The following is a 9,326-nucleotide window of genomic DNA, read 5'->3' on the forward strand; positions in this document are numbered from 1 at the left end:
TATAGACATGGTAAAAACCATGGCTAAAAAGTTCCTCCTAAGCACCTGGATCTGTTTCAACCAAATTCAGTACACATATAGTATTACTTACTATTTTGAAAGAAATATTGTGGCCGTAGGGAACGAGTAAATATTAGAGTGAGGGCGATCAGGTGGAGAGGAAAAGGATAGGAGGAGATGGAGAGAGAGAGAAGGTGAGGAGCATATCGACAGAGAGAGGGTGGAGGAAGAGATGAACAAAGATAGAGGAGAGGACAGGATGGAGTTAGACGGGGAGGAAAGATGGACAGAGGGGGAAGGAGGATATAGACAGAGGGAGAGGAGCAGATTTGCAGAGAGAGAGAGAGAGAGAGAGAGAGAGAGAGAGAGAGACAGGACAGGAGAACATGGACAGAGAGAGGGACAGAGGGATGTGCAGAGGGAGGGGCAGGAGGAGATGGACAAAGAGGGGTGAAGGAGAAGATGGACAGAGAGAGGGTAAAGGAGGAATTGTTTTCCGCGCGGAATTAGCCTAGCGGTCTAAGGTGCTGCAGCCATGGACTGTGAGGCTACTCCCGGCAGAGGTTCGAGTCCTCCCTCGGGCATGGGTGTGTGTGTTTGTCCTTAGGATAATTTAGGTTTAGTAGTGTGTAAGGTTAGGGATTGATGACCTTAGCAGTTAAGTCCCATACGATTTCACACACATTTGAACATTTTTGAAAGGAGTTGGGCTAATAGAAGATTGGAATAAATACATACCTGGTTAACGCCGGGTTCTCAGCTAGTATGCAATAAAAAAGTGGGTTTCCACTTGAAAATACAACGTTGATCCTGCCCACACAGGACGCATGGTTATGAGGTGCTCAGTTGTAGCACAGACATGTGTTCTCTTTAATAACTAACTTTTCACCTAGAACACTTATTTCGTATGATATTTCGCTTTCGATATATTTAGTTGTCTCACGTGGAAACAAATACTATGTAATGTCGACTAGAGTTACTTACAGCGGGTCACCAAAGTTTTTGTAGTAACTAAATTAATTGTTTGTAAACGAGTTGGAGACCTCATCCTTACCAGTTAATTCAACATCGTGAGCAACTGCAGTATCAGGTGATAGTGTGAAGGTGTGTAATCACTCATGGTGTGGGAAATGTACGAACTGCCTCGTAGACTATTAAGTTTGTTCGTTTCAATGTCGAAAGAGTTCGGGGGTACACCAACGCTTTAAGGCCCAAGCATTTATTAAAGAACTGCCATTTAGATTATTATGATATAGTAGGCAGACTAGGAACTTACACTACTGGCCATTAAAATTGCTACACAAAGAAGAAATGCAGATGATAAATGGACAAATATATTATACTAGAACTGACATGTGATTACATTTTCACGCTATTTGGGTGCATACATCCTGAGAAATCAGTACCCAGATCAACCACCTCTGGCCGTAATAATGGCCTTGATACTCCTGGTCATTGAGTGAAACAGAGCTTGGATGGCGTGTACAGGTACAGCTACCCATGCAGCTTCAACACGATACCACATTTCATCAAGAGTTGTGACTGGCGTATTGTGACGAACAAGTTGCTCGGCCATCATTGACCAGACATTTTCAATTGGTGAGAGACCTGGAGAATGTGCTGGCCAAGGCAGCAAACAAGAGGTGACCGAGACGTGTAACCAGTGGCACCCCATACCATCATGCCGGGTTATACACCTGTATGGGGATGACGAGAACACGCTTCCAATGTGCGTTCACCGCGATGATGTTGTAAACAGAACCTGGATTCATCCATGAAAACGAAGTTTTGCCATTCGTGCACCCAGGTTCGTCGTCGAGTACACCATCGCAGGTGCTTCTGTCTGTGATGCAGCGTCAAGGGTAACCGCAACCACGGTCTCCGGGCTGATAGTCCATGCTGCTGCAAACGTCGTCGAACTGTTCGTACAGATGGTTGTTATCTTGCAAACGTTCCCATCTGTTGACTCAAGGATCGAGACGTGGCTGCACGATCCGTTACAGCCATGCGGATAAGTTGCCTGTCATCTCGAGTGCTAGTGATACGAGGCCGTTGGGATCCAGCACGGCGTTCCGTATTACCCTCCTGAACCCACCGATTCCATATTCTGCTAACAGTCATTAGATCTCGACCAACGCCAGCAGCAATGTCGCGATACGATAAACCGCAATCGCGATAGGCTACAATCCGACCTTTATCAAAGTCGGAAACGTGATGGTACGCATTTCTCCTCCTTACACGAGGCTTCACAACAATGTTTTACCAGGCAACGCCGGTCAACTGCTGTTCGTGTATGAGAAATCGGTTGGAAACTTTCCTCATGTCAGCACGTTGTAGGTGTCGCCACCGGCGCCAACCTTTTGTGAATGCTCTGAAAAGCTAATCATTTGCATATCACAGCATCTTCTTCCTGTCGGCTAAATTTCGCGGCTGTAGCACGTCATCTTCGTGGTGTAGCAATTTTAATGGCCAGTAGTGTAGTTTATAAACAATAAACTGCTCTGATAAATTCCATGGAATTGGTAATGTTGTCGAATCAGGATAATTATGGTTTAAATCCAAGAAATGTTCACTGCACATAGTTCACACGTTTGTGAATCACAGTCCTACACATGTTTGGATTCAAATAAAAACAAAGAAAAAAGATAATTAAGACAGTGCAGCAGAGCACACAGGTCTTTGTATTAACTGTAGCAAAATTCACTGCACAATATAATTAAAGGATCACTGATCACTTTTTTTGAAACGCACCAAGGGAAGGGCTGCTTTCACTGTCGCCCGTTACGCCCCCTTCTGAGACCTTTATGTGGAGATTCTGAGTGGTGGTGTGTGCGAAGCGTTTTCCGCGGCCGAACCATAGGACAACCACCTGATTTCTACCCTGGGCGTCGGGGCTTTTACCTCCATTGCAGAGGCGTGTAGAGAAGGCGTGAGATGTGGGTAAGGGAGGTGTGTGTGACGACCTTTCAATCTTATGACACGTCCACAGTGGCTCTGGGAAGAATTGTGGTGAAATTTGGTGCCAATGTGACATCATTAACCTACCTTACACCTCACATGAATTTCTGAGATCTTTTCCTCGGAATCGCCGGAACTCCGCTGTTTGAACCGTCACCGAGCCCGAGGGTGACCGCGCGACCGCAATGGTCGCAGGTTCGAATTCTGCGTCGGGCATGGATGTGTGTGATGTCCTTAGGTTAGTTAGGTTTACGTAGTCCCAACTTCTAGCGGACTGATGACCTCAGATGTTAAGTCCCATAGTGCTCAGAGACAGTTTTTTTGTTTTAAAATGTGTTCAAACAGGATAAACGTGCAGTTATTCTTTTCTTGGCTGCCAAAGAAGAAGCAGCGGCAGACATTCATCAGAGAATGAAGACTTACATGCGGCACCATAACTGTCGAAAACCACCATTGTGGAATGGTGCGCCAGGGTCCAGGGTGGTCATGATTCGACACAAGACGCTGATCGATCCGGGAGATCAGCCAAAAGTTATGTCAACGCAAGTGGAAGACAGTCTAGCACTCGCCCTATCGTTCTGATCTCCCCCATGTGATTATCACGCTTTCAGTCCCTCAAAAAAAGGCCTTGAAGGGTCGATGATTCCTGTCGGACGATGAAGTATAGCAGACAGTTAAGGACTTCTTTACACAGCAGGACATGGTGTTTTACTAAACGGATATCTTCAACATGGTACATCAGTGGGATGATAGCCTCAGTACTCACAGTGATTTTGCGTGATTGGTATACTGACTCTGGACTGTACAACCTTCGAATGGAAACTATTTGATTGCACTTATATTTTGATCACTGTAATAGCCATTGTGTATTCATCAACCACCTCACATATGCCAGTGTGAATATGCTGGTGAAACTCCTGCACCTACTAGACACTGCTTCGTCGAGACTACAGTGTTTGGCCACCACGCTTATGGCTGACAGTTAACGCCCTCCATCAGTTCTGGCTCCTTGAACCAATCACTCTTAGCATCACAAGGTGAGCAAAAACAATTGATGGAAATCCACATGTTCATATTGACTGGGACCTTTGCAGATGGATCAGGCACATCCCAATCTCGCTATTAAAGATAACTTGCACTTTAGGTTAGTCCCATAAAGAGAACAATATATTAATTAATGGGGAACTTGAGCTAAGTCCCTTAATTATCACGATGTTGATAGAGCGTTGAACACTATCAAAAACGAAAGAAAAAATTTAAAACAATCTGTCATTATATTAGCAGTCTGTGAAAACCTTACTAGTGCTGGGTATAGTTAAGTACATTTGATACGAGCCTGTCGTCTTACTAAACACCTATATAAATGCAAACATCTAAGAATGGATGCATTAGCTAGTAACAATTGTCATAGCTCATTAGCAGCATAATATTTTCAGTGTACAGCAGTCACAAGTGTCTCCAGTACAACTTCTATTAATTTAACATTTTAAACAGTCTGTTTCCTTCCTTTCCGCAAGTAGGAGAATGGTCCAAATGTTTACACGAAACATTGTAACACTATACTTTACAGGGGTCATGATGAGGTGTGTAATTATTCACCCCATTACAGGTTACGATGACACTATGAGCTGGTTAGCAGGGCAGCAGGTATGTGGAGCCAGGTGGTTGTGTGTGTTTAGCTCAGTGCATGGCATCATGAGATGGCCAACAAACAGCATTGCCCTACAGAGCAAGAAGCAGCGGTAACGAATTAATACGGCCAGCACCTCAGCAAGCAAAGTGCACATCAGGTCTCAGAGAGGAGGCCAGCTCATAGCTATGGTGACAGCCCCAGCAATCAGCCAGTCACACTGTATGCCACTACCCCATCAAACGTAGCATTAACTTAGTGCCTTGATCCATGGTTATCATCTCCAGGATATTGAACTTTAATAGTCAATTATTTGTCATCAAGTGTACTGCCATCTCTGCTGTTGCTTCCGAATAGCGATCATCCTAACACAGCTGGAGATCTGATCTATAGTTGTCAGAATATAGCAGTTCCCCACTGGTTTCTGGCTAAAAGGTCCTAAAATACCCATTCCAATCATTAAAAAAAATTAGGGTACTTCTGTAGTGGCACACACTGATGGCTTAAACTTGCACGTTGTACACATGGCATACAGTTTCTTAACATATTGTTTCACGTCACGTCTACATGTTCACTCCCAGTAATGCTCAGCTACTCTTAGGCCTGTGGTCATAATTACTCCATGACTGGATAATAGATGATCTGGCGCTTCCTTCAATACTTCCTCTTGAAGTGCATCAGGGACCTCTATGTGTAGTTCAGGACTTGATTCCTAACACAATGCACCATCATCAATGGCGATCTGTGGTTGTGTTGCAAATAGTTTGTGAACTCCATCAGCAGCTTCCACTCTCTGCCACTTGGCAATTTTATGACCCACTGGCTGCAATACGCCAATTTTGTTGGCTAAGCCAATCCACATTATTGTGTTTATTATTGGAATTATGAGCCACTTCACAGACAAAGTCACTGAAATTTAACGCCTACTCTGTAAGACTACTTGAAGGATCCTGCAATTCCAACAACCATTTCAGCAGTGTATGCTCTGATAAAACCTTAAATTTTTTCCATATAAATAGCATCAAAACTATTTTATTCAATATATTACACTTATATCCCTTTTTTGGTTATAGAACAATTCTCTCTTCTTTGTTCCAATACTGTGATACATAAGCGACTTTAATTTCCTTACCCTTCACTTCTTGACTTAAGACACAACATACTGCATGGTTGCTAGTGTCGCATGATGAAAATAAGCTAGGAATATCAATACTGGTCTAATTGTTAATTTTTCGAATGGGGTTTTGCACTCTGATGATAACCATAACTTCATGCCTTTCTTTAACAAGTGCACGAGTAGTCACGCTATATCTGCAAATCTCATTACAAATTTCCTATAGTAATTCTCCAGAGCCTGACTATAATTCTTTACTTGTCTGAGGTGTGGGAAAGCTTTGTACAGTGTTCACTAATCTTGAATGTGTTATCACTCTCTCCTGGCTAATAATGTATCCTAACTAACTCGTATCTTTTAGCACCAACTGCTCTATATTAAGATTCAAGTGTGGTGAACACAGTCTTTTAAAAATTCTCTCTGCCATTTTACACATTCCTTCATATCATCTGTAAACACGATTATATCACCTAGATACACAGTACACTGTTTTGGCTTTAATACCCTCAAAACCCCACCGAACAATAATTGAATAGTTGGTGGTGCACTTTTCAAACCAAACGGAATTTTCTGATACCGGTGTTTATCCAAGGAACTGTAAATGCAGTTTCCAGTCACTTTTGTGGCACTATTTCCAACCGATGAACGCCTTCCATATTTATGCTGTGGAGAAATATCTCCATTGTTCTATATTATTCTGGTTTCTCAGTTATTTGTAGTTGGATATGTATCTATAACAGTTTGACTGTTAAGGTACTGATAGTCACTACAGAACCATTGTGCAATTACTGTTTAATGAATCTGTGACAACAGCCGGTGTGGCCGTGCGGTTCTAGGCGCTTCAGTCTGGAACCGCATGACCGCTACGGTCGCAGGTTCGAATCCTTCCTCGGGCATGGATGTGTGTGATGTCCTTAGGTTAGTTAGGTTTAAGTAGTTCTAAGTTCTAGGGGACTGATGACCGTAGGTGTTAAGTCCCATAGTGCTCAGAGCCATTTGAACCATTTGAATCTGTGACCTGAATGTCCACAACAATAGCACTTCACACCAGCGGGGAAGACATTTCTTTTATCATGGACTTTCGTTATCACATCTTCTTCCTCCAATGCTAGTACTGTCAGCCATGTCCTCAACATATCAGGTGACAGTCCCCTTAGAAATTTGTTTTATGTCGTATGTTCTGCTTCTTGCAAAAATATTTTATTCGTTTTCTCATTATCTGTGTGTTTATATGTATTAACAGCGAACATCCATATCCTTTCTACAAAGTTATTGCAGGTTCGTTTTGTTTAGTGGCATCCCATTTACTTGTCTGCGATAGAGTCTGCAGCTATTTAGCCTTCTATAACGTTTACTAGATGTTTCCCTAGTTTATGTAATGATTAAGCATTCCTTAGAGTCTCATGGTACATAAGACAGGTTTTCACGTCTCCTGTCCGTAACAGTCACCCATAACAGCTGTTCATCTATCCAACATTGTAGCTTTGAAACTGTCAACAGGTTAAACTTTCTCGCAGATTAAAACTGTGTGCTGGGCCGAGACTCGAACTCGGGACCTTTGCCTTTGGCGGGCAAGTGCTCTACCAACTGAGCTACCCAAGCACGACTCACGCCCGGTCCTCACAGCGTTATTTCTGCCAGTATCTCGTCTCATACCTTCCAAACTTTACAGAAGCTCTCCTGCGAAACTTTCAGAACTAGCACTCCTGAAAGAAAGGATATTGGTCTTAGTCACAGCCTTGGGGACGTTTCCAGAATGAGATTTCCACTCTTCAGCGGAGTGTGCGCTGATATGAAACTTCCTGGCAGATTGAAACTGTGTGCTGGACCGAGACTCGAACTCGGGACCTTTGCCTTTCGCGGGCAAGTGTTCTACCAACTTTTTCATAGGAGAGCTTCTGTAAAGTTTGGAAGGTGGGAGATGAGGTACTGGCAGAACTAAGGCTGTGGGGACCGGGCGTGAGTCGTGCTTGGGTAGCTCACGTCATTCTCGCTTCGCGCGTCGGGCGACTAGGTCGTGCTCTTAGTTCCGCCTCTACCGTAGCGCAGCGTGTTTTCCTCGTCAGTTTAGTGCCGTGTTGGTCTCCGTGCGCGTCGCATCGCTGGTTGTCGGCTGGTGTTTGGTGTTCGTGCGGCCCTTCCTGTCGCGGCGTCGTCTCTCGCCGTGATGTCCACCATGGTTCCCACGAAAGTTCCGCGTACAGGTACAGTCAGTTTTACCTTTGACAAATCCACGCGTCACGTCCAGCCCGGTTCTTTGGAGATACATGACTGGTTAGTCGATACAGTTAAGGTCACTACTGATCAGGTGCATACCGCATATTTCGACAGCGAATTATATGTGTTTTTTGTTAAGTTTCTTGACCCGCTCCAGGTTGATAGGCTACTTTCTCGCCATGGTTCTCAGGTACCCTTTACGCACCGTGATGGTTCCACTAGTATGGTTCTCTTGGCAAATGCAGAAGTGATATATACGAATGTTCGGGTATTTAACCTTCCGCCCGAGGTTGACGACTCTTTTCTGAAGTCCGTTTTGCTTCCTTATGGGGACGTACGCCATATTCGAAAGGAACGCTGGTCTGCTCAGCACCGCTTACAGGTATATAGTGGTATTCGGTCGGTGGAAATGGTGGTCAAAAAACCTATTCCTTCTCACCTACAGGTATGTGGTTATAGGGTCCATATCACGTACAGTGGCCAGGAAGGAACATGTTATTATTGTAATGAAACTGGTCATTTCCGTACTAATTGTCCGCGGCGTGTGGTGGTATTAAAACCTACATACGAACAGCGTAAAAAATTGACTTTAGCTGATCTTCTCCCGCAAGGATCTCGGACTGAATCGCTCACTGTTACTGAGGGACGCAGTGATCCGTTGCCCGACAACGGCCGTGATTTTCCCCCGTTGTCCTTGAGTAGGGATGTTGCTGCCCTTAATTCCGATGTTCCCGCGCTGATTTCTCACAACAAGCGTCGGCGAACACAGGATGATGCGGCTGATGAATCTTCCTTATTGGCTCGCCCTTCCGATGGGCCTCCGGTAAAGGACTCTCTTTCTCAGTCGGAAATCGTGGATGAGGAAGCCACAGGTGCTATCACGCCTTTGCAGAAGCTCCCTGACACCTTATCTGACGTTGTTCCTGCTACCGCGGCAGCCTCTTCGGAGACGCCCGTGACGGAACCTGCTTCTGGTTGCCACGTGTCTTCTCCGGTGCTCTCTGACAATTCTCCTATTGACTCTGTTTCGCATCCCCCTTCTGGAATTTCTGTCGCCCCCTCTGGGTCACAGCCTCCTCCCATCCAACAACTGATTGATTCTCCAGAGCCAGTGGATCCCGTTGTTATTCACCAACTGTCCCACCGTGAACCCATGTCTGCGGACGAGTGGGATGTAGAGGCCTCTCTCTCGCAATCTGACACGGAATGTCTACATGATGCTCCTACGCAGCCGAACGCTGCAGCGTCGGCACCGCGGAGCCGCAGTCGAATCCGTAAACAGCCACGGAGAGCCGCGTCACGGCCGAAGAGAAAGCAGTGGGAAGATGAGGGTTCTGTTTCGTAGTTTTTCTCTCTGTGGTTCAGCGCTTGTTTCTGGTATGATTACTTGTATGCTGCTCCGTCAGC

At 44.9% G+C, this 9,326-nt stretch overlaps 1 non-coding gene across 1 annotated transcript; it reads right to left on the reverse strand.

Annotated features, from left to right (window-relative positions):
• Positions 1 to 7,230: 7,230 nt before the first annotated feature.
• Positions 7,231 to 7,305, reverse strand: Trnaw-cca (transfer RNA tryptophan (anticodon CCA)). Its single transcript has one exon. It is a non-coding gene; the product is annotated as a tRNA-Trp (tRNA).
• Positions 7,306 to 9,326: the final 2,021 nt, after the last annotated feature.

Source organism: Schistocerca gregaria, chromosome X (assembly GCF_023897955.1).
Source record: "Schistocerca gregaria isolate iqSchGreg1 chromosome X, iqSchGreg1.2, whole genome shotgun sequence".
Lineage (NCBI taxonomy): Eukaryota > Metazoa > Arthropoda > Insecta > Orthoptera > Acrididae > Schistocerca > Schistocerca gregaria.